Raw genomic sequence first — 24,433 nt, forward strand, 5'->3', positions numbered from 1 at the left:
TTGCCCATTCTAAATTGTAAGGGTAGCTTAATTAGCACATCTATCACAAGACGCCTGCATTTGCTATGCACAAACATTGCCGACGTGAAAAATAATGTTCATGACTATTTTGATGGATTGCTAACGTCAATGTTGCTATAGGCACTCCTAGCATGCCTCACACGTGGGATTTAGCACTCTTTTCTTTAGTTGACAACCAAACACTATTCATTTGAAAGATGACAGAATTCATTAATATTCAAATAGCATTCATGACCAGGAGTCCCAACCTAGGTGTCCCAACCTGCAATTACAAAATATTAAGGTGCATTAGCACGGGCATACCCGAAGCCAATTCAAAAGCAATAAGAAGAGATTACAAAAATCAACTATTCCTTTCCTCTATTATGATGACCATATTCCTTTAGCTATACATAATTCTAATCCACATATATTCATTCCTCTGTACATTTGTCCGTTCCTTTCTTCAAACCTTTCGCCTATACCTTTTTTGGGCTGCACATAATTCTGCTTTTCCTACGTAAATTTGTAGGAGGCCGGAATTCATAAATACTACCAATACTACAAGATTCTGAACCAGCAGGCATGCCACCTGAAATTCTAAGGGAAACATCGGATCTAAAGCATCCAGATTAGAGAACCTCAGCTAAAGAACTAGTCTCTCAAGCTTTGGCTATTGGAAATCAAGACTCCTGGAAAATTCTGGAGAGAATTACACACAACCGTCCTACACCCAAATCCTGTAATTCCACCCAAGGCCACCAATCTAAACCAATACTGCACTACCTCCACAATCACTTTACCAAGGGGAACGTCCACACTCGCTCATGAACCTAACTTATTTAAGCATCTACTCTAGTACTAGTATTTTTTTCAATTTCGATTTCTTTTGCCTTCTTTTCTTCCTCGTCTCTTGCCTTCATTGCGAGACACACTTTTTTGGTTGCCCCCAAATCTTCCTCGTATGTAATCTCAAAAACATCCCCCATCGACAATAAATCATTGAACTCTTCGGAGCTATTATCAACCTTCTTTGCCTTACCTTTAGGATCCTCAGAGACTTGGGACTCCTCAGCTCGCAGATCTTCAACCTGCCCTGAGATGGCCGGGATAGCATCTAACTTCGGTGCTAGGTTGGATTGATTGTTTTCCAGGTTACTGATGACAGTTTTTCTTTCCTCCTCCCAAAGATGCCACCGGGTACATCTTTCATTTTCTAGAACTTTACTGAATATAGGGAGGTTACGGAGAGGTACGCGCAATTCCGTATCACTGGTCGATTCCGAATTAAGATCAAGATTGTTGATGGAGGATGGGATTTTCTTTAGCTACCCCAACGCTTTTTTAGCGGGGAGAGGAAAATCTCACAAGGGGTGGCGATTCCTTCCTAGAAAGTTTTTCATTATAGCGGAGGTCTTTCAGCAATTCGATGTCTCCATCCTCAAATGGGAAGTCCTGAATGGGTGGAGCGCTTCCATCATGAAGCGATTCCTTTCCTGACATTGCTAGCGAAGTGGTGGCGTCAAGATTTTGGGGGAGTTACTTACAACTACTCTACGAGGAGACTACTTTGCTACTATTACACGTTGAATATTTCAGTTCTAATTCACCACTACTCTACAAGGCAACTACGTGCAGCTACACAGAGCATAATCGCTCTTAAAAATGTAATGTATTTAAGAGCATTGCTTTAATAGGGCGGGACCTCTTTGTAATATGATGAAGTGCAGCCGCTAATGGTATAGTGGGGCCTCACTTTTGATTGATCCAAATTGCCTAGCCCTAGCTTTGATCTCTTATGGCCCAAAAATATGTCAATCATAGTTTTAAATAGTTCCTTTGAAAAGTTGAGGGGATGGCGGATGGCGACTGGTATTGCGATACTTGCACTTTCTAGAATTTCAAATGGAGGCGATCTTGTCGTTGGGATAAGCATCATAACCGAGATCTCGTGTCAGGTCCTAACCCTTGGAGTTCTTGGAGATGGGTAGAAAAAAGAACTTTTAGGGATCGACGTTTGAGTATCTCAACTTCAGCTGGCGAGCCAAATGCCAGAGATGCCCTCTGGACATAAAGGTCGGAGTCTCACCTCTAGATGGGAAAATAGAGAAAATGGAACCCGGATCGATCAATAAGGAAGGTGAGAGATGGCTCGACTTTGGGACGATTTCAATATTTCCTGAAGAAGGTAACCCGGCCCTGTCTATCTCAGTAAAGGAAGTAGCTTCAAGGCTACAATCTCTTAAAAGTTGTTTAGTTGGGAGAAAAAGAATAAATTTGAGACCCTTCAAGACCTATGGTTTTGGGTTAAGAGAGGTTGGAATCTTCCCCTGTTGGCATGTCTGTGTATCTTATCTGAAGTATTATTTTTCTTTGAATCTAAGGAGGCTGCAGTGATATTGGACAAGGGTCAGGAAGTGGGTGGGGGGGGGGGATTATTTACATTCTCTCTTCCCTTGGAATAGAGATTTCATCCCGGGCTTAGAGGAATATTGGGTTAAATTCTTTAGTATCCCTCTCCACGTTTGGGCTATATCTACAGTGGAAGCTCTAAGCAACCTCTTTGGTCGGGTATTAGAAGTTAAAGTGGAAGGGAATAATATTCATTGTATGACCTTTGTATCTACTAAAGTCCTTGTCCCCTGGTGGAAGCGGCCGCCTTCCTCTATTCAAATTCATATTTCTGGCCAATGTTTTCCAATTGGTACTGAACTCCAGAGATGCCGGAAGATATCTAACTCTGAAGTCCCAGTCATGTATTCCCAGTTGGGAAGGTTTCCATCTTTTTCCGGATTCGGGCCCCTTGAATCATAGTTCTCCTTCACCGGAAAAAATGCCGCTGGTGTTGGAACCTTCGGCTTCTATCATGTCGGAACGTTTGCCTAGGGTATCTGTTGAACCTTCGGAGTCTATTCCATCAAGTATGAATTTCAAATCTCTGTCCTTATCAGAGGTATTAGGCCTTGTCAGTAATGAGGGTAATGCTTCCCTTATCTCAGGTAAGGTGAAAAAACAAAACTTTAAGGAGTCCCATCACAAACGCCGCCCTGGCAGTACCAGCCCTTTTCATTCCTGGTCTAGAAATGGCATATTTCTAAATGGAAAGAAATATCGGGGATTTACTAGATCCGGAACCTCCAATTTAGTCCAGGAAAGATGCAGATTAAGCCCTGGGGCCCCAGGTAAGTTCAGAACCAAAAGGGATGTAAGGAACTTTCAGAGGGTCATACCCTGGAACCTATTCTAGAAAGACCAGAAAAACCATTGACTAAAGTTAACTCTTCGAGTAGGGTTCCCCTACTTTGCAGGACTGGGATGTCTTGTGGATGAGGCAATTTCCAATCTAGGTTGGTCCTTGCAGGGAGCTGTGTGGCGCATTTGGTGAAGCTTTTGGGGATGCTTGCCTGTGGTTGTCTAAACGATGGCGTAGGTTATTTGTACATGGTTGCTTCTAAGTTGAGCAATTTGCCGGACATAATAGATATACAAAATTGTTGTTTCGTGTGCGAGAAGTTAAATCGTTTAAGCGGCTTCTCAGCTAATGGGCAACCCCTTACACGTAATGACAATTCTTTTAGAAGCATGGAGGATAATCTCTCTTTTTGGATTGGTGGGCAGTCTAAAGAGAAGTGGGAACGCAATGGATATTGTTATAACTTTGGGACCCTAGTCACAACTCACAACCCTTGGTTGGAATGGTCTCTATTATGAATATCCAAGGATTGTGTCAGTTAAGACCTCTGGGGAAGAGTGAGTAAGAAAAGAAATTATTATTCCCTCGGTTTTGCGTTTAGGAGGCTTTTCCTCTGCCTCGTTAATGATAAAGTGGTGGCGGTTCTCTTCGCTGGCTTTATGATTACCTTTTTGAGCTTATCTATTTTCAAAAACCGCTTTTCCAGATTTGGTAGTGGGCCAAGCTTTTGTGCATAGGAACGGCAACTCTTCATCTAGTTTCTGTACTATGGCTGCTTCTTCTCCTCCTGCAAATTCTAGGACTTTCAAGAGACTAAGAAGAGAGATCCAAACTTTTCCGAGTGGTTTGAACATCATCGGTGGGTTTGTAGTTTGCAATACAATAGAAATAAAGCCTCGGTGGAAGCTCTCACCATTCCCGAACAGGTTAAAAAGACAATCAAACAACAGTGGCGGCAATTCCAGGCGGATTATTGGATGATTGCTGAAGCGTTTTTTCCTATCATGGGTACGTACATTCTAAAGGATATTTGTACACCAATCTACAAATTTCCTTTCTTACAAGGATGGTTGGACTTTGCAAATGACTTAAGGCGGAAAGAATGGGAGGCAAAGAAAAGCCTTTGCATTCGGAAAATAGCTGAGCTGATTTCAATCCGGAAGAACCCTGTGGAAGAGGTCCCATTTCCGCAGTTCACCTCCGACTATTGGCCTAAAGACATGGAATTGGAACTTGACATTGGAGTCCTTTCTGTGGAACTGAGCGATTGTGCGTGATAGCTATCGGCTATAGGTCTCTTGGTTTTGGTTCTAAAAGGCCTTAAAAGTTTTTTGGGACTGGAATTGATTATATTTGGATTGAGAATTGTACAGATGGCAAAGGAAAAGGAAGGAATCATTCGGAACTTTTTGGTTGGGGATAGAATACTGTATTGAACTATGGCTATCATCTAGTTCAACTTGTCTGGACTAGTGCCGACGTGTCGGCCTAGTTCAACTTAATATTTTGTAATGCATAATGGGACTACTGGTCCCATTTGCTACCTTAATATTAATAAGATTTGTCAATTAAAAAAAAAAAATGTCAATCATATAGTTCTTAGTTCTTACATCTAGTAATGTTGTGATAGAATATGAATTTCCCTATATGTAATTTTTGACCCTCTATGTAAACCAACAAAACAGTTCAAAACAGTTCATTCCAATCAAAAGTGAGACCTACTATGTCATAATGGGCTGCTCGGAGTGTGCCTTACTGAAACATTTCTCATTTATTTAATAGGTAACATATATATATATATATATATATATATATATATATATATATATATATATAGAGAGAGAGAGAGAGAGAGAGAGAGAGAGAGAGAGAAGGGTTCCAGCTAACGTTAGCATATAACAAGGGTGGGGCCACATTGTTAGGGTGATCCTAAGCATTCATTTGAAAGGCCCCATCATGCATGGGGTGTGTACCAAAAATCAGCTTCATTGGATCATCATAGGGTGTCCATTTGTGGGGGTGAAAATGGACAGATGTTGTTTGTCCGCTAATCTGCCCATTTTTTCACCCCACAGATGGACACCCTGAGATGATCTAACGGAGCTGATTTTTGGTGGACACTCTATCCATGATGGGGCCTTCCAAATAAATGCTTTGGATCCCCCAACAATGTGGTCCCGACCTTGTTTTATGCTAACATTAGCAGCAACCCATTCCTCTATACAGAATATATATATATATATATATATATATATATATATATATAGAGAGAGAGAGAGAGAGAGAGAGAAGGGTTCCTACACACTTGTGTAGATAAGTTATCTACACACTAGTTTATACATATCAGAAAAGTGTTGGTGCGCTCAAGTCGTTATAACGCCTCCCATTGGTTCCTGTATGTGGATCCAAACATTTAAACCAATGAGAGGCTTTATAACGACTTGAGCGCACCATTTTTTTGGTGCGCTTGAGCGCACCAACACTTCTCTCTCTCTCTCTCTCTCTCTCTCTCTCTCTCTCTCTCTCTCTCTCTCTCTATGTGTGTGTGTGTGTACTAGTAAAAAACCCCAAGCGATGCACGAGTCGACAAAGAACTGTACGGACCACATCATAAGTTGATCCAAACCGTCCATGTGATGGAACACAACATAAATAGGTTGTGCCCCATAAATCATTTCCAAAGGCTGATCCTAGCCCTCCAATCTATAGAGGTTTCCATAATATGTTGTTCCTCTTAAATCGGATGGTTAAGATCACCCTATATATTTTTTTATTAAAAAAGCATAAAGGATTGGGGTAAGATTGAAATTATGTGGCTTTAATGGGTGCCTTTGTTAAAAAGCATAAAGGAGAGGGTAGGATTGAAAATATGTGGGTTGAATGGGTGCCTTTGTTAAAAAAAAGTCAAAAAAATTGATGTGTAATTCTCATAGAATTTTGGAAGAAATTCAAAAATTCTCTTATTTTCTCTTCTGTTATATAGATATAATAATATAATATAACTAGTAATAAAACCCCGTGCGATGCACGGGCCGACAAAGAACTGTATGGACCACATCATAGGTTGATCCAAACCGTCCATGTGATGGAAACATAAATAGGTTGTGCCCCAAAAATCATTTCCATAGGATGATCCTAGCCCTCCAATCTATAGAGGTTTCCATAATATGTTGTTCCTCTTATATCGGATGGTTAAGATCATCCTATAGATTTTTTATTAAAAAAGCATAAAGGAGAGGGGTAGGATTGAAATTATGTGGCTTTAATGGGTGCCTCTGTTAAAAAGCATAAAGGATGGGGTTGGATTGAAAACATGTGGGTTGAATGGGTGCCTTTGTTAAAAAAAAAGTCAAAAAAAGTAATGTGTAATTCTCATAGAATTTTGGGAGAAATTCAAATAATTCTCTAATTTCTCTCTTACTATAGTAGTAGATATATACTTGTAAGAAACCCCGTGCGACGCACGGGTACAGCAAAGAAAAAAAGAAAATGAAATGGCAAAAGAACATCTCCATGAAAGATCTCAACTAAGTGGAGAAGAATGTCAAAATTTTATGATAAGATGATAATTAAATGATTAATCCTAGGATCCAAAAATAATTTAAAAAGGAAATCAAAAATCAGACAAACTTATCAGAAAGGAAACCAATGACACCCATAGTGAAGCTATTGGGAGGCTCATAAGGGAGACTGCATTGGCATGCTTCTAAAAAAACTCCTCATATTTAAAATAATATAAAAAATCAGAATATCTCCCAACATTTCTAAGTGTTGTTGCAAAAGATATTATTATGTGTTTTATAAAAGATATTGCCAAAGATTTCAAACCCTATTCAAAAACTTCAGAATAGTGAGCCCCAATATGAAATCCCTCTGCGATGGATGAAGACCAGCTTGCAAAGGTAAGCATAAATTCAATTCCTTTCAAATTTATGCTTTCAGTATGTTCTCTTCCCATATCTCTGCAATCATAAACAGTGTGCTTGGGCAAAATAGAAATGGAAAAGAATAGGCATAAAGAAATGCTAACAAAAACTATCAAAAACATGTATGTGGACTACTCATTAATCCAATTTGAATATTAGTAAAGGAAACACGGAGAACCCTTTCAAGAATCCAACCTAGTTAGCTACCTGATCCAGAGCACAGGTGAAATAAACTCAAAAGATTTGTGAAACAGTCTTCGCTAACAATGCATTATAAATGTATATCACATGCAGTTCTTCCAAGCAAGCAAGCCTACGCTGATTTTGTGTGGAATTTGACAAAATGGACCACAAATAGTATTAGGGCCGTTAGACACTTAAAACATGACAGTGTCCCATCTATCCACGACATCGACAAAGGCATAAAAGAGATGATATTGTAATTGTGATGATTATGTCTAGTAGACCAATGGCAAGCTTTGAAACTGGACCCGTATAGGATTCTCCGCCATTGTAGTGTTGTAAGGAGGTCACATAGTGAGGGTACTGTTCTTTTAATGAAACCTACCTATTCTCCAAAAAGAAAACAATTGAAATGGAAAAAAAAACCATGAGAAAGATACAAATTTCAAAGTTGTTGAGGATTGAACCTCTAGCTCAATGGTAAAGACTATGTACTAGGTCCTTGAGGTCAGAGGTTCAATCCCAGCTGGTACCAAAAAAAAAATCGGAGTTACAGAGTAAGTTCCTTCTGATGTTTGCCTGCCATTTCTGAATCTGTCGAAGCTATTGTGTCAATTGATTCTCCCGCAAAATGGGAAAAAAACAATTATAACGAAACAAATCTTCATTGCCACCTACTGTTTTGAGTGAATACCCATTAGCTAATCATTAAGCTGAAGTTCCGAGGCAGTCAATTGAAATCTCTATTATGATGATGATGATGCTGACAGAAGTGATTTGCTGAGACAGGAACAACTAACCCAATTGTAATGAAAATTTTATGAATATCAGTGGAACCTTTGAAAGTGGAGTTACTTATGAAAGGAATGTCGGATCAATATTTTGCCAAAGTGGATAAAGAAGAGTGGGAAGATCTACAACTTCCTGTTACATCTGGCCCATATAGAGCAAAACTCTAGTATCCAAGTAGGTCATATGTCAATGGTCATAACCTAAACTACATATTACTATTGTATCTACAGACAAAGAGAAGCTGCATGTTAATTAATCAATATTGAAATTTTATTTATTATTATTTTACCTATGGAGTATATTTTATCCTTTTTACAGTAAATTCCGATAATTATAAAAAACTAACATGACTTGGTAGTCACCTTGGAAATTCTATTTTCCTCCTAAAATAATAGAAGCTTCAATAGCAAACCATGTGGATTTGGAGATACAGAGAGAGTTTCTGGTCTATTTCATTTATAGTGAAGAGAGTAGTAGATATTAAGCTTGGTTTAACTTCAAATCTTAGAGTGAACTCACTTTAATCCTTGAATCAGAACTCTGTACTGATGCCCGGCTACCCACTCAATGCTCCACACACCCACTCAATGCTCCACACACGCTTGCATGCTCCACACAGGCCTATGTCTCTTTCTATATTCTAAACCCTAGAAATTCTATCTATGCTACCAATGAAATTCACACACACACACACACACACACACACACACACACACACACACACAGAGCGCTTCTGGAAAGTCTGTTTGCATTGGGTAGAATTATTGAGCTAATAAATTTGCTGAAAGGATCGATGGAAGAACAGAACGTTGAACTATTAGACACTTGTGATCTCAAATCAATTTTCTAGAACTGATAGTACTCAGTTATAACACCATACGATTAGAGAGAGAGGGAGAGATATCTTGTACCCAAAATCGTTGTATAGATTGTGTACACAAAATCAGAGAGAGAGAGAGAGAGAGAAAGATCTTGTACCCAAAATCATTATATAGATCGTGTACACAAAATCATTATATAGCAAACATTTCCAAAAGAACCCAAGAATCAAATTTCAAAGTAAGCAAATTATTCCGGTGAGATTAGAATTAAGCCTTAAATGACCAAGTTGTAGAAAAGGGAAGATGAATTGGATAGATTATTTTACCTTAAAGAAGAGAAATCTGTGGGGAAGAACGGTTGAATTAAACTGATGCTCTTAATTGACTCAACCCAAGATGATCCCTTCATATATTCACATTCAAGTCAAGCAACCGAAAAAGGTGGGGGTTAGGAAGGGAAATCAATAGGAATAACATTAGCAAGTCTTGATAATATATAATTCACCAAAGAGCACACCAATGATTATGAAACTTGAGTAGCATACGAAAATAACTGTTGCAAAGGAATATGAAACTTGAGTAGCACACCAATGATTATGAAACTGGAGGTCAGCCCCAAAATGATGTCTACCCACCATAGCCTACATAAGAAGAAATAAACACAGAAATAGCATAAACCAATGTGTGTACTGTGTACAGTACACTAATTTATAACTAACAAAAAATGCAGGAGAATAATTGTAAACCAAACCAAGCAAGCCAAGAATAGATAAATAAATAAGCTCTTGCCTGAGAGAGAGAGAGGGAGAGGGAGAGAGAGAAATGGAAATGGATTACCTTTGTTGGGGCTCAGCTTCAAATTCTGTTTCTTATTTCGATGGAGGGAGATGGGAAATGGGAAGTTAGCTTTGCAAATGGATTAGCATCAAAAGGTAATCTACAGAGGGAAAAAAAACAACTTAATAAGGAAAATTAAAGAAGAAAATATTACAGGTATATATGTTTGAATAAATCATAAGCTTTCTTGCATAAACATACAAAATCTGAGCTCTTGTGCCTTATCCCAGGTGAACTGTTGAGCCAGCGCACCATCTTGGCATAACCCTAAACCATTGAATCGATTCAGAGAAGAAAATGAAATGTGAAAGGAAGGAAAGATCCAAACAAATATGGACAACTACAATAACATTGTAATATACTTAAAAAATAATAATAACATTGTAATATACGAACATAGAAACACAGAGAAATAAAAAAAAAAGAAAAAGAAGCATTAGTAAATAGCCAACCCTTAATTAGAGGAAAGACGCATCAGTCTATAAACAGAACAAAATACCCTCAAAATACATTCTCCAGCGATTTTAGGGTTTCGATCGAGACGACGACGGAAGCTGCCATTCTAGGCAGGCAAAATGAGAGAGAGAGAGAGAGAGAGAGAGAGAGAAGCACATGCCGAGATTTTAGGCGTATCACAACAATCATTTTTTCGCTTCTATTTTCTCTCTGTGCATGTGAAAAGAGTTCTTGTGGTCTTTGAAAATCTTGCAAAGATAGGGCTGAGATTTTAGGCAAGCAATCTTTTTGCCTTCTATTTTCTCTCTCTCACTGCGTGTAAAGTTTTTTTCAAATAAGCGAAAACCTAGAAAATATATGTTTAAGACGATGGGAAAGCTGACACAACAGCATGAACACTAAAAACAGACCCGTGCGATGCACGGGGCGACTTAAAAAATATGCTTTAAAACTGTGTTTTTGGTGAAAAATAAAGAGGGCAGTCATCAAAATAAGGGAGAGTTGAATCTTCTAAGCATGAACTGTCCATTCAACGATGACAACTATCCAAATAGGCATTCATGTTTTCAATCGCTTCCTGTTCCAGTACAAAATGATATAGAAATATAATAATAGAATTTCTTTCCTTAATTGAATTATTTCCAAATGGGGAGCACCCAGCTCATTACACCAGATTCATAACATCAAGAAATGGGAAAAAAGTATTTAAATTGGTTAATGTATATATATAGTATCATCATCAGATGCTCACGTGTAACCAGTACAACCGATAAGCATACATCTTATAATGCTAAAATTACAATGGGTATTAGTTTCTTACCTAGCAAACACTATAGCCCCTACTTATTGACAATTAATGTTATGCACAGGATGTCAAAGATTGTGAAATTAAAGAGTGACCCGCCATGAATAGAATTTTATAGGAAATAAGAAGAATTGAGAGAAAAGAAAGAAAGATACTAAAAAAACAATCTACATTCGTCAAAATGGTATAAAATGGTGTACGTCCCCTGAACAATATAATCCAGCAAATGCAAATCAATCAACTACAATAAACAAAATCAGCCCAAATAAGGACGCTAAAATGAATACGTAACTTTAGAAGAGATGAAAGGGCCCTATTGAAACATACAATAATCAATGGATGAAAACTTGTCACGGGCACTATAAAAGGGAATTATTTCTACCTTGCGACGACCTTATGAATAGACAACTATATGCTCTCCAACAGTCAATTTACAACTTCCACATCAACAAAAATCCGGAAATAACTTACCCACAATCAATTTCTATTAAACTGCTGAGATTGTCAAAAAAATTTGGGAAGCAAATCTTCGGGATTTTTGGGATATGAAGAAGTCGTTTCGCATTCTTAATTTATTAGAAAATTGAATATGCTGAAATATTGGTGAAAATCTAAAATCTAAATATTGATGGATGCAATGAATTCATTTATTAGCAAAAGATTTATTTAATTCGTCTGTTTTGAAAGATGTAGAGTTTGAGTAATTTTATGATTCCAGGTCTTATTTTCTACACGGAGAAGAATTAAAAAGGGCAAAAAAACAAAGAGTATATGATGAGATTTACCTGATGGTTTGTAATCTGTTTCGAATTGATTTCTGGTGGTTTGAGGATTTGTTCGAACATCCGAATGCGTTTGGGAAGGACAGAATCGAGATAAGACTTATCCTTGAGCTTTGGTTTTTGTTCTCCGCATATCTACAAAATGGTGCAAAACGATCAAGGAGGTGAAATATGATTCTAGGTTTAAGTTTATATATTATCAGATAGGGAATACAAAGAGAAAGAAAATTGCCATAAATACGGAATAAAGAATATAGGTGGTTTACAGAGAGATGGGAGGGATTAGGGAGGTAGAGGGTAGATTGAGAGATTTTAGGGATAGGGCTTGTTTAGATTCTTTAGAAAGCGAATAGGTTTTTAATTTTCTATAATTAGGCTAAGCACCGTTTGAAAGTCGAAAAGGCTTAATCGTGCCTGACGTTTCAATTTTTCATACGGAAGCATACTGACTGTTCTTGCTATTTCTTTAAAGAGATAATTGATAGTGGGCATCTATGCTGGGCCATCATTGCAAATGGAAAGGCCTTCTTAAAGAGGAAACGTTTTGGTGGGGAGGGGAAGTATACCAAATAAATTCTGCCGTTATTAGTGCATTGATAATCATAAAGTATCATTTTAATGGACGTGTATTTGGAAGAGAAGAGAGAGGCAGAGAGCAGTCTTCATTCATTGCAGATTTAGAGTGGCAAACGTTTTGGAAATGCATATTTAATAATCAGGAACTCTCTTTTTCGATTTTTATATACACTATAAATGAACTATACACAGAGGATACACATATATTCCCAGGTTAGAGGAGGGGCTGACACGTGGCACTACCACGGCTTAGAGGATTCCGCTTTACTTATATATATACGATTTATCGGGTAAAACCTTGAGATTTAATTCTCAAATGGTCTCGTACACCAGTCTTCACATGCGATGGGGGAACAAGGCAAAATTTAAAGTTGCTTATAAATCAGAAGATGGATTTAGACATGTTCATGTAGCAGTCGAGGTTTTATATAAATCTGGGACTGAAGGTATTTTTTTTTTGTTTTTGCATACAACATCGTGTCCCCCACCATAACTAAAGAAGTTTGGAGATACATTGCTCTTTTGAGCCCTTCAAATTTGTTTAGCTCTCCGAAAGTGGAAGCAGAATACTTCACGAACTTCAATAAATTGAGCGTCAGATGAGCATGAAAGAAGACAAGTATTTTCTCTGTTCAGAAAATTCCAAAAAACACACACCCTAGAAATTATCTCAAAACAGAACCAGCTTTTAATCAGATGCTATGGCTCTAAAACCCTGAAAATAGAGATATCTACTTTCGAACCCTTAAAACCCTTGAAACGTTCAAGCAAATCATATCTGGCACTCTTAAATTCCTAATTCTCCTCTTCCAAGAAACACATACTTAAATTGGAGGCCATTTCCAAAATCGATTCGAATTCTTACTTCCTTTTGTATCCTGGCAAATTCCTTCTTCTCCTTCATCCTGATCTCTCTTTATTCTTTACTCCATTTCTCTCTCATTTGTATGGTACACGGTATGTTTAATTGTTTGTCTACACCCCTTACCATGATCCCTCTAATTTATTATCATATTTTCTTCTTCTTCTTCTTCTTCTTCTTCTCTCTCTCTCTCTCTCTCTCTCTCTCTCTCTCTCTCTCTCTCTCTCTCCTAATGGAAGGATGGAGCCATCGACGTGGGAGTAGTATTTATCAACGATGATCATATATAATCATCGTTGGCTGGCACGGGTCTTGCAGACCCCTGCGTTGCACGGGAACGAAAAACAAAGAACCAAATGAAGCGGATGAAAAGAACTAATAATCAATATGGAATGGGTAACTAATATTAAATTAAAAAAGTCAAAACATAGATTTAAAGGAAATCCAGGAATTTCAAATCGAAGAGAAAATGGAAATAAGATCAGTCAGTTTTGCTATTTCTATAGCCATTCTACTTCCCTAAAATCATTTGTTTTTCCATTCTCTGATTTATCGCAAATTTATAAGCTATTAATAGCAGGCCTAAAAGGAACAAAATCGTTTGATTTTCCAATCTTTGATTTCTTGCAGATTTATTAGCTATTAATAGCACCACTAAAAGAAACAAAAAAATAAAATATTATTAGATGGTTTTAGCTATTAATATATTATCAGATATGAATCCAAAAAAGCCCTCCAGCAGAAAATTTAAAGTATTTAATACAATTTAAAAAAAAAAGCAAAACTTAAATATCCATGAAACTCCCAAAATACCAATCTCCTTCCACTATAAGCGGACGCTAGTCATGTTCATACGTCCACCGCAGGCCAAAGATATTCAGCTACCCTCAACGTAACCTTATCCTATTTTTTTAAATCACATATCCAAGTACCCGTATTGCGTCGTACCCGCACCCCGTACCCGTATCCATACTTCATAAGTTTTAAGGGTCAGGGTTTATATGGATTAGGGTTTTCTAAAGATTTGGAGAAAGGCTGTAGGTATGGGATTTGGAAGGTTCAATAGCTTGTCTGCTATGAACAAAGAACCGAAAAAGAGGAATGTGATTTGGGTTTCAAGGGCCGAATAACGATGGCGTGAAGGTGGTTGTGGATGGCTCACTTGGATCAAAGGCTTTGCTACCGAATTTGATGAAGGCTAGGGAGAGAAAAGAAGAAAGGAAGACGACGAGAATAGAAGTAGAAGAAGAAGAAAACTTTGGTGCTTTGCCAGGTCAAGGAAAAGCGGATTCTCAGTTAGCTGCTTTTTTTTAGCACAGGAGAAAATGTGACCGAAGTCTGACACTCATATTGTAAGGGACTGAACTCCGACGGGTAAGCAAAAGGAAGTCGACTTTGCTTTGCTTCTGGGCTTGACTTTCATTCTTCAAGCGTCACTCTCTTGTTGTTTGATGGTAACAGTTGTCTTTCTCTTTAAAAAAGGAGAAGGTTGGGTAGAATTCCCATCAAGTTGGAAAGCCAGTTTTTTATTAGCGGTTGTTGTGCCTCGGGAATGAAATCCTTCTTTTGCGAGCTGGAGGGTAAACTGGCTAGGCAGGGTCCGAAGGAGATTCCCCTATCCCTGCCGGATGAATAGAGGCTTAGGGCACTAGCTTATGTGATCCGAACTATTGGTTCAGTTCTGCTCACAGAAGCATCCGAACAGCTAGGCTTCTAGATTGTTACTTTGGAGCTATAACACTTCACCCTCTCATACCTCATCCGATAAAGATCCCAAGAAAAGTGTACTGGAAGATAAAATGAGAACTAATAGGGAAGAAAAACTCGGACGTTCTCCAAGCACGGAACAAAATCCTGATTCGTTTGAAGGATGGATCAATGAATTTTGGACTGAAACGAGCAAACTGCCTCGTGGGTCTAAACAACTGCGTGTGGTTTTCTTTATAGCATGCGACAAGACTGAATAAGAATCAACCGCCTCAGAGGTAAGAGAGTCAATCAGGCCAAAAACTGTGCATCTGAGCAGAAATCTGCTCTTCAATTTCAAATAATTCTTGAGCAACTTAGAGCCAAGGTTTAAAATTTCGATTCGGAATGCGTTTTGGTCCTCACAGAAACCCAAATTCTTGCCGAAATTTCACAGAAACCCAAATTCTTGCCGAAATTTCAAAATTTCGTTCAAAATCCGACGAAATCAATAAAGGTAATATTTTATCCCGCCTGAAATTTCGGGCGAAATTACCGAAATTTGGCCCGAAATTTCAGGGAAATTAAATAATGAATAAAATACAATTTTTAGCGTGATCTCCCTAAAATTTCAGGAAAACGAAATTTTGACTGAAATGTCAAAATTTCGGTCGAAATAAAGTAACGTGTCAGGTTTACCCAATTTTGATTTCGTTATCGACCGAAACCCAAAATTTCGGTCCAAAATTTCAGATTTTGGTCAAAATTTGAAACCTTGCTAGAGCTAAATGGAAGGAATCCTTTCTTAGCCAACTAAAGATCCAAACAGTATCTAATTGCTAATAACATAGGTCATAGCAACTGGTTTTTTTAGCCTCCAAAATCCAGACACTAACGATTCCAAACCAAGCAAACTGTGCACAATGTTACTTCTCAGTCCCTTTGAAGAGGCTCATAGAAGCTATATGCAAGTAGATGTTCTACTCACGTTTCATGTCACCCTTCCACGGGCCATTGGAAATTCAATCAAAATATGGAATTGGATGGAGATTTTTGCAAAAGAAAAGAGATCTTGTAGATCCAATGTAGCAAACAATAGGACAACTGAGAATTTGAAGTGAGGAAACAAAAATGAGCGCCAGGACAGCAGCAAAAAAATGGAATTTCTGCTTGATCTTGCTCTGGTACCAAGTTTGATGTTGATCATGATAGCATAAGTTGGAAATGGGATTTAGTTTCAATAAATTCTAAAAACTGTTCGGGTGAAATTACCGAAATTTCAAGGAAATTAAATAATGAATAAAATACAATTTTTAACGTGATCTCCCTAAAATTTTGGACTGAAATTTCAGGAAAACGAAATTTTGACTGAAATGTCAAAATTTCGGTCGAAATAAAGTAACGTTTCAAGTTTACCCAATTTCGATTTCGTTATCGACCGAAACCCAAAATTTCGGTCCGAAATTTCAGATTTTGGTCGAAATTTGAAACCTTGCTAGAACTAAATGGAAGGAATCCTTTCTTAGCCAACTAAAGATCCAAACAGTATCTAATTGCTAATAACATAGGTCATAGCAACTGGTTTTTTTAGCCTCCAAAATCCAGACACTAACGATTTCAAACCAAGCAAACTGTGCACAATGTTACTGCTCAGTCCCTTTGAAGAGGCTCATAGAAGCTATATGCAAGTAGATGTTCTACTCACGTTTCATGTCACCCTTCCACGGGCCATCGGAAATTCAATCAAATATGGAATTGAGATGGAGATTTTTGCAAAAGAAAAGAGATCTTGTAGATCCAATGTAGCAAACAATAGGACAACTGAGAATTTGAAGTGAGGAAACAAAAATGAGCGCCAGGACAGCAGCAAAAAAATGGAATTTCTGCTTGATCTTGCTCTGGTACCAAGTTTGATGTTGATCATGATAGCATAAGTTGGAAATGGGATTTAGTTTCAATAGATTCTAAAAACTGTTCAACATTCAAGCCCTGGACATTCTTAGTTCTAGCTTGGGATTGTGAATGGTGAAACTTTCTGGAACTTATTATAATAGCTGAGATCTTCATGAATAAGGATTGAAAAAACTCATGAATAATGAGAGTGGTGATAACAGATCTTAACCAAACTTATGAGATCAGACAACTAGAGCAGATATGAAAGAGAAGCAGAAGTACAAGGTGCAGAGATGTTTTTGTAGTAGAAACCTATATTATGGAAGCTGGAAGTAATTCCGACATCTTGAAGGTTTGGATCTAAAGTTCAATCACTGAACTCCATGACTTTGATTTGGATCATGAATATCCTCTTAATACAACACCTCAAGAAATGTTTAATTATCACAGAGAACTAGTTAAGTTAGCATTTGACGTCAACAACACGGCCAAATGCATAGCAGCAAGTGCTCTATGCATACCTGTGCTGTCCTATGCATGCGGTTCTTGGATATTGGATCAAGAACAATAATGTGTTATTAGATTTGATCCAACATTAAGCTCCCATGGCAATTTCAAAGGCAGAACAAAGCAGAACTAATTTGAAATCAAAAGGAATAAGTCTTGCAATGCTTCTCCAAGAACAGGGGTAAGATCTCGGAACGGAAATGAATTCTCATTAGACATATAACTTGGAATTTGATCTTCGGAAAAAACATGAAACAATTGCTTGAAAACAAGTGACGAACATTAAGCTAATTCTATGAGGGCAGAGCATTTGAAACATGAGCAGAGACTAGCTGGTTTGAATTTCCATTAATTCATAAGGACTATTGACAGTCAAAATGAAAGAACAATGAAAAAAATATATAAAAACTCAAACCCTTTTTCCAAAGGGAAGACATATTCTTAATCAATAAAACCCCTAAAAATCAGAAAGTCCTCGATAATATCATTCAAAATAGAATAAACAGGAAAAGAAAGAAAAAAAAAAGAGCATCTTACCGTTCACAATCGTTGTCACCTCGTTTTCCATTTCTTCTTTGCCAGTAAAAGCCCTAGAAACCAAACCAAATTCCTTAGCTTCTGATCCATATATTCTCCTGCCCGTAAGTGCCATTTCCGCAGCAATTCCTAATCCCACAATCTAAGGCAGCCTCCTTACAGCTCCTAGATCAGGACTAATCACCTCATTTACCTCAAAGAAAGTATCAGTGGGGCAATACCTAATAACACATGAGGTAATGATATCTACACCCACGCCCGTGCATTCACCGTGAATCATTACTATTACCGGCTTCCGGCACTCCTCAAGAGCAGATATCGCCGTTTTAATGATTGAAATATGCTGCCGAAGTTGATCCGGAGCTCTGTCCGCGGTGGAGGTGGTTTTTAACAGTAAATCCATATCGGATGGTTCAATGCTTGAACAAAAATCTTGGCCTCGGCTGGCAAGTACAATCACACGTACATCAGGGTTTTGTTTTAGCGAGGGGCGTCTCAGGAAACGGTAGAAGATGGGACGTTCGTCCACGATTTTTAGGGTTTGGAAATCCATTTCTAGGGTTTTGGTTGAGAATTGAAAGACACAGTAGATGTCACAATTCACAAAGCGCAAAGGAGAAGTTATAGAGTTTTGGTTGAGGCAGATAGAGTAATGTTATGTTCGCCCAAATCGCAATAGAGAAGCTTCCGGTTTAAAATCTGTTCGCCCTATTTATTACTTGGGACAGCCCCTGTAGTGCATTTATGATTCCTCTTTTACACTAAAGGGGGCTGCTCCTGATAAAACATGGAGCGAAAATCTATTGACGTTTAAGACAAACAAAAGAGGTGGAAATGTAAATGAGGGTACAATCAGAGAAAACAAGAGAGCATTGACGCATAGTAGTCATGAGCATAGTTTTCCATTTATGATATCCGGTCGGCGTCTTGCCTAACCCATCTTTCCAACCAAAAAAACATGAGGAATCACTAAGAAATATTGGAAAAAAACAAACGTTTTTTCCTTGTCCTGCACCCCCGTCACTCCCACTCTCTCAAGTTTTCTGTCCCATCCATCTCTCACAAAGTCACAAGTCACAAGTCACAACTGCTCACACTAATATTTCATGGAATAATTTTTCACGGTTGCCAAACATGCCTTTAATATAGTCATTTTCACGAGCAATCAAAGTTAAAAAACCAAAGGCTCTCTTCACTTCTTTTCCCTGGTACTGTTTTGGTACTGTTTTCCCTGGAAAACAGCTTGTTTTTTTTCTTCCTAACAAGACCTCGACAAGATAGAATTTCGATGTTCACTTCTTTTTCAGGGAAAAATATTATCAGATGTGGAATTTCTTATTTAAAAGCTGAAAATGATGTGGAAATTGACTTTTTCCCTGTTACTCGAGATTTGGTTTCCAATTAAATATATCGGAAAGAGGCTTTCCAAGAAAAATGAAACCTCTTCCTTGACAATTTCCCTGAATTTCCTTTTCATTCTGCCATGTCACCTGGAAAGGAAAGGAAAACGAAATCCTTTCCTTTCGTTTCCGGAGAAAAGAAGTGAACAGAGCCAAAGTAAACAAAACAAATGGTAGAAAGACCCAGATAGAAGGTCCGAAGTATCATTTCATGTATATATTGAAAACACTATTCATTGTTGAAAGATTGGATACTTCTAATATTAAATATAAAACGTGGGTTGTCCTGCCATGCTTCCATGCTATTTCAAACTTTACACTATAATGTAGCTATATTTAGCTATACTTAAATCTTGCATATTATGCAAATGTTAATGTGAAGACATAGATATTAATTGAATTTTCTAATGATGCATAAATTAGCTATTTAATGCATTATTTATTTCCAATCATTTTACTAGGAAATCATATGTGGCATTTTCATTTTTAAGTAACAATTTTTGGTTATCATCCTTCCAAAAATAAGCAACAAGGATATCTCATTTATCTTGAAAATTTTCATGTTTGCCAAACATGGGCCTAAAGTCTTTTAGGTCCTATTGTGGGAAAACCAATATTTTAAGAATATATATGCCCTAAATGGAGAAATACGTACGATTTTCTTAATACTTTTCAAACATCTCCATATATATGCTCCAAAAGCATTCGTCATACTAATTTATTCGCAAATCTAATTTTCGTAACTATGATACATCAAAACATGAAAAATCGTCGATTATAATTGAGTAAATTGTCCGCAGGTAGAAAAAAACAACACAAAAGATTTTTTTAATTGAAACTGATTTGAATTAAAATTTATACGAATTTAACTTTTTTACTTTATTATAATTTACAATGTTCTAAAAGGCGGCGCCTATGCGTTGGGCGTGGAAAAAACGCACCGCCCAGGCCCTAGGCGTTTAAAAAAGCGGCCTCACCGCCTGGGCGTTATTAGGCGGCCGCCCAGGCGATGTGCGTGGGCCTGGGTGGGGCGGGTTTGGGCGGTGTGATAAAAGAGGGGGTGTTTGAAGTAATAAAAGAGGTGCCTTTTTAGTTATTTTAATTTTTAAAGAGGGGTGCCTAAAGAAATAAAAGGGGTGCCTTTTTTAGTGTATTTTTTAGTTCTTCTTCTTCCTCTCGTACCATTCCCAGGAATGTAAGAGAACTTGAAGAAGATAATTTTCAATTGGATGATGAGACAGAGGATGAGGGGGTGGATGAGGAGATTGTGTTTGAAGAATCAGATGAGGATAGAGTCTTGGTCTTGGAGGAAGAGGACAATGATTTATGAAAACTGAAGAAGTGCTTGGATCTTAATCTTTTTTTGGTTATGGATTTGTGTTGTATTGTTAAATACTTAAATTATTAAGTATTTTAAGCTTAATTTCTTATTAAGTTTTTGACTTTTTGTTATTATTTAATGTTTAGTGCTTATGCATAAAATGGTTTGGATTGTTATGTATTCAAGTACTTATATTTTATATAAAAAAATGCAAGAAATTATGAAAATATATTAATATCTATAAAAAAAATGAAAAATGCCTAGAAACGCCTGGGCGCTGGGAGGTCAGTCAGCCGCCCAGCTCCGCCCAACGCTTTTTAGAACACTGATAATTTATTGATTATTATAAACTAATTTATTGATTGATCCATGTAGACGAACCCAACTAGTGTCAGGAGTAGACTTAGTCATTTTGAATCGGGTAGATCCTTTCACCTTCTTCTTGAAAATTGTCTAAGGGCCTATTCAGTTGCGTGCAGGAAACGGAAAGGAAAAGAAAATGACGTGGCAGAAGGAAACGGAAAGGAAAAGAAACTGCTAAGGAAGCAGTAAGAGTGCGCATTCAGTTGCCAGGAAACGGAAAAGAAACATCACAGAAGTGGTGGAAATATCATTTTCTATGAGAAATTATACGGAGTTAATTTGTATTTTTTCAGGTAAAAATATGGGCAAGCAAACATTAATAATTAAGAAATCAAGGTACTTATTGGGAACAAAAAGGCCATGTTTGGAAATGTTGAAAAAATATTTTACAAAAAGACACAAGAAATATCAGTATTTTAAAAAATATGCAGAAAATAAACATCTTTTTTTTTTATATAAAGGGAAATATTACCAAAACATTTTTATTTCAAATTGGGCAAACGATAACTCTTAATATTTTTTAAATAGAGCAAGTTTCACCTCCATTCGCAACTAAGTACGTCTTCTGAAATCAGTCGTTGAACTGATTTATCTCAACGGTTAAACACAAGACTAGGAAGAATATGAATGTAGAAAGATGTTTTACAACACTTCCCATAAATGAGAACTCTTCTCAAAATCTCTCAAGAGAGCTAATTAAAGAAAATTGATATCCACTGTTCTCTTTTGACGCAGACCTCGGATGGCTGAAGCTTTCTTTGAAATGGAGGTGATTCCCCTTTGTTCACAAGGGTACGCTAGTAGCTAGCGCTACCTTCCCATAAGCAAGCTCGGGTAAACAGATGAGCTACAAGCGAGCTACGGGAACTGGTTTAAAAAGGGCTACTACAAGAACCTGAGAAAATTTGATCAGATCTCACTTGTCCTGCTCCCTCCAATACTCAAGGCAGTTACTACAAGATTTTGGTACCACCTACGAACTGGTGAATTCCAAACAAAAATCAGAAAATGAAAGTGAGAGAACTAAGAAATGAATGCAGAGAAAGATCATGCTGAACTCCAATTGAAAAGAAAGACGTTCGGTAAAAATGTAATCAACAACTTATGAAACTAGTTTCGCGCATCTGATAATTCCTTGCTTCACTTCTGGTATTCTTTTGATAGAACTTCAGCAAAAATAACCATAAAGGACTGACAGAAAGGAAAAATACCAAAGTGGACTGCTGGAAAGAAGTTAAAATTCATAATTCTAGCTCTAATTGAGCTATATTTCACAGCAAAAACTCCTGAAATGCACGGCTGTTGGAGCAGACTGGTGGGTTAAGATTCTTGGTCAGATCAAAGAGACCTAGTGATGGTTCTTTAGTACTAGAATTGTACAACAACACAGAAATTTAGGAGAACCCAAAGATTGATAAAAATTTCAATCAAAGGGGTGAACTTATCCAAACCAAGAGGTATATACTACCAACAAGTAAGCAATTCGTGAACAGTCGAATACGGGCAGATCTTTGCAAGATAATCATGGATCTTGAAAATCTATGCATAGTGAAACTCAGTAGAATGGCAGTGAAGCAGATATGTTGTGAATTCAGCACAAGAGGGTCCAGCAGGAAAGGCAGCAAGTTCAGTCCATAGTGATCTTGCTGTCAGACAACATTGGCACTTTGCAATAAGATACACATGAGTTTAGAGGTCAGTTCTAACTTGACTGTAATGTTTCCTTGGTCGTTTGAAATGCCATTTTAGTGGCAGAAAACGAAATACACTCACAAGAACTAAGTAGTATAGAGAATTAATAACAAGAAATTCAAAAAAAAAAATTGATATAATACAAAGTGAATCTAAAGTTTATTGGAATATAGGGACTGATTACAGTGAAGATAAGATGGAAAAGTGGAGGCACAACCATGGAAAAAAAACCATACCAAGCTCCAACAAGTCCTCTTTTTAGAACATCAAAAAATGCCCAAGTGTGTTCCTCTTCTCCTATTTATAGGAGCAACAAACCTTTCCAGATATTGCCCACTTGTAAGCTAGGTCAAAGCCATATGGAACTTGCTGAAATTATGCAAATACACACAGACAACACGACTGATCAACTTAAACTACACATTACATGACATAATCTTCCACCTGGTCCATTCTGTCCACTATGTGTAATGGTTGCTTGTCATCAGCCATTAGTAGTGCGACTGCTTGCCCAACTAGCTCATTCCTACGCTTCAACTCATCTCTTCACATTAACTCTTTCTTCCTCCTCCTTGTAGGATGACGGGGCATCTTACTCTAAAGAAGAACTCAATAACACAATGAAAAACACAACACAATCACAAATAAAGCATCTTAAACAAAATAAAAAAAACAATCAACATAATCACAAACAACACAATCAGAATAAACACTTCCATCCATAAACCATCAATCCACCCATACACACTCCCTCCATAAACCATCCAACCATGCATATACTATCCCTCCACAAACCATCTATCCTTAAACAACAACTCCATAAACCATCCATCAATAACCCATTCATCCATAAACAACCCCTCCATAAACCATCCATCCATAACCCATCCATCCATAAACAACCCCTCCATAAACCATCCATCCATCCAAGCACATCCAAACAATATAAGCACATCTACCTAAATAGGAAAAATAAAATAACTGGGAGTGTTGATTACCTTGAAAATGATGGAATAGTTCTTGGAAATGATTATGAAATGAGAGGGTGACCACCTGCAAAACGAAGGAAAGCAAACCAGAGATTAAACAGCACTATTGGGCATCACAGACAAACAATCAACAAGTATGAGAATCTCGGTTTATTGCATCACAAACATTTTGCTCACAGACAATAAATCAGATCCAATAAACTCAAATGCGTAAATCCGAACCCTTAAATCCAAGCCAATGAACTGAAATGGAGAAAATAAAAAAAGAGGGTTTCCTACACTATTGGAACACAGAATAAGGGCTTCAAAAAGAGGGTTTCAAATATAGATCCAACATCAGTAAAAGAAATGGCAATAAAGAGGGTTTCCAACAAAGAAAATGCCAAAAAAGGGTTTAGATCATAGATCGAACCCAAAAACGAGGGTTTCCAACACAAATATGAAAAACAAATGGCAAGAAAGAGGGTTTCCAGCAAAAAAGAGGCTGTCGAACCAAAAAAAATGGTCAAATATATGGTTTACAACACAGATCAAACCATAAAACTAAGGTTTCCAACAAAAAAATGAAAAAAATGAGGGTTTCCAAGATAGAAGAAGAAAAGACACATTTATACGACCAAAAAATTAAAAAAAAAAATAGAAAGAGAGGGAAAGAGGATAGAGGGAGGCGACTTTCCTGTCGATTTTTGAAGAGTTGCGACGAAGAAGACGAAGTTGGGAGGTTTTCTCCGTGGATTTTCTTAAAACAACGCTCCTCCTCTTTTTCCTCAGTTTTTCCGAGGCTCGAATCCGACTAATACACTCGGATTTCA

The 24,433-nt window shown here is 37.5% G+C and overlaps 1 long non-coding RNA gene across 6 annotated transcripts; it reads right to left on the minus strand.

The window, feature by feature from the left end:
- Nucleotides 1-76: 76 nt before the first annotated feature.
- LOC143862097 (uncharacterized) lies at nt 77-18,520 on the minus strand. 6 transcript variants are annotated; one of them, XR_013240154.1, is made up of 7 exons: nt 17,857-18,520; nt 11,799-11,930; nt 9,954-10,019; nt 9,753-9,852; nt 9,433-9,556; nt 9,242-9,318; nt 77-283 (listed from the first exon to the last, which is right to left on the minus strand). It is a non-coding gene; the product is annotated as an uncharacterized LOC143862097 (long non-coding RNA). The 6 variants fall into 6 exon arrangements; XR_013240156.1 differs by lacking the exon at nt 77-283 and adding an exon at nt 6,626-7,155; XR_013240151.1 differs by having other exon boundaries at nt 9,242-9,556.
- Nucleotides 18,521-24,433: the final 5,913 nt, after the last annotated feature.

The sequence above is a fragment of the Tasmannia lanceolata genome, unplaced genomic scaffold, assembly GCF_043159265.1.
Source record: "Tasmannia lanceolata isolate RefF3 unplaced genomic scaffold, GAP_Taslan_0.1 ptg000037l, whole genome shotgun sequence".
In the NCBI taxonomy this organism is placed as follows: domain Eukaryota; kingdom Viridiplantae; phylum Streptophyta; class Magnoliopsida; order Canellales; family Winteraceae; genus Tasmannia; species Tasmannia lanceolata.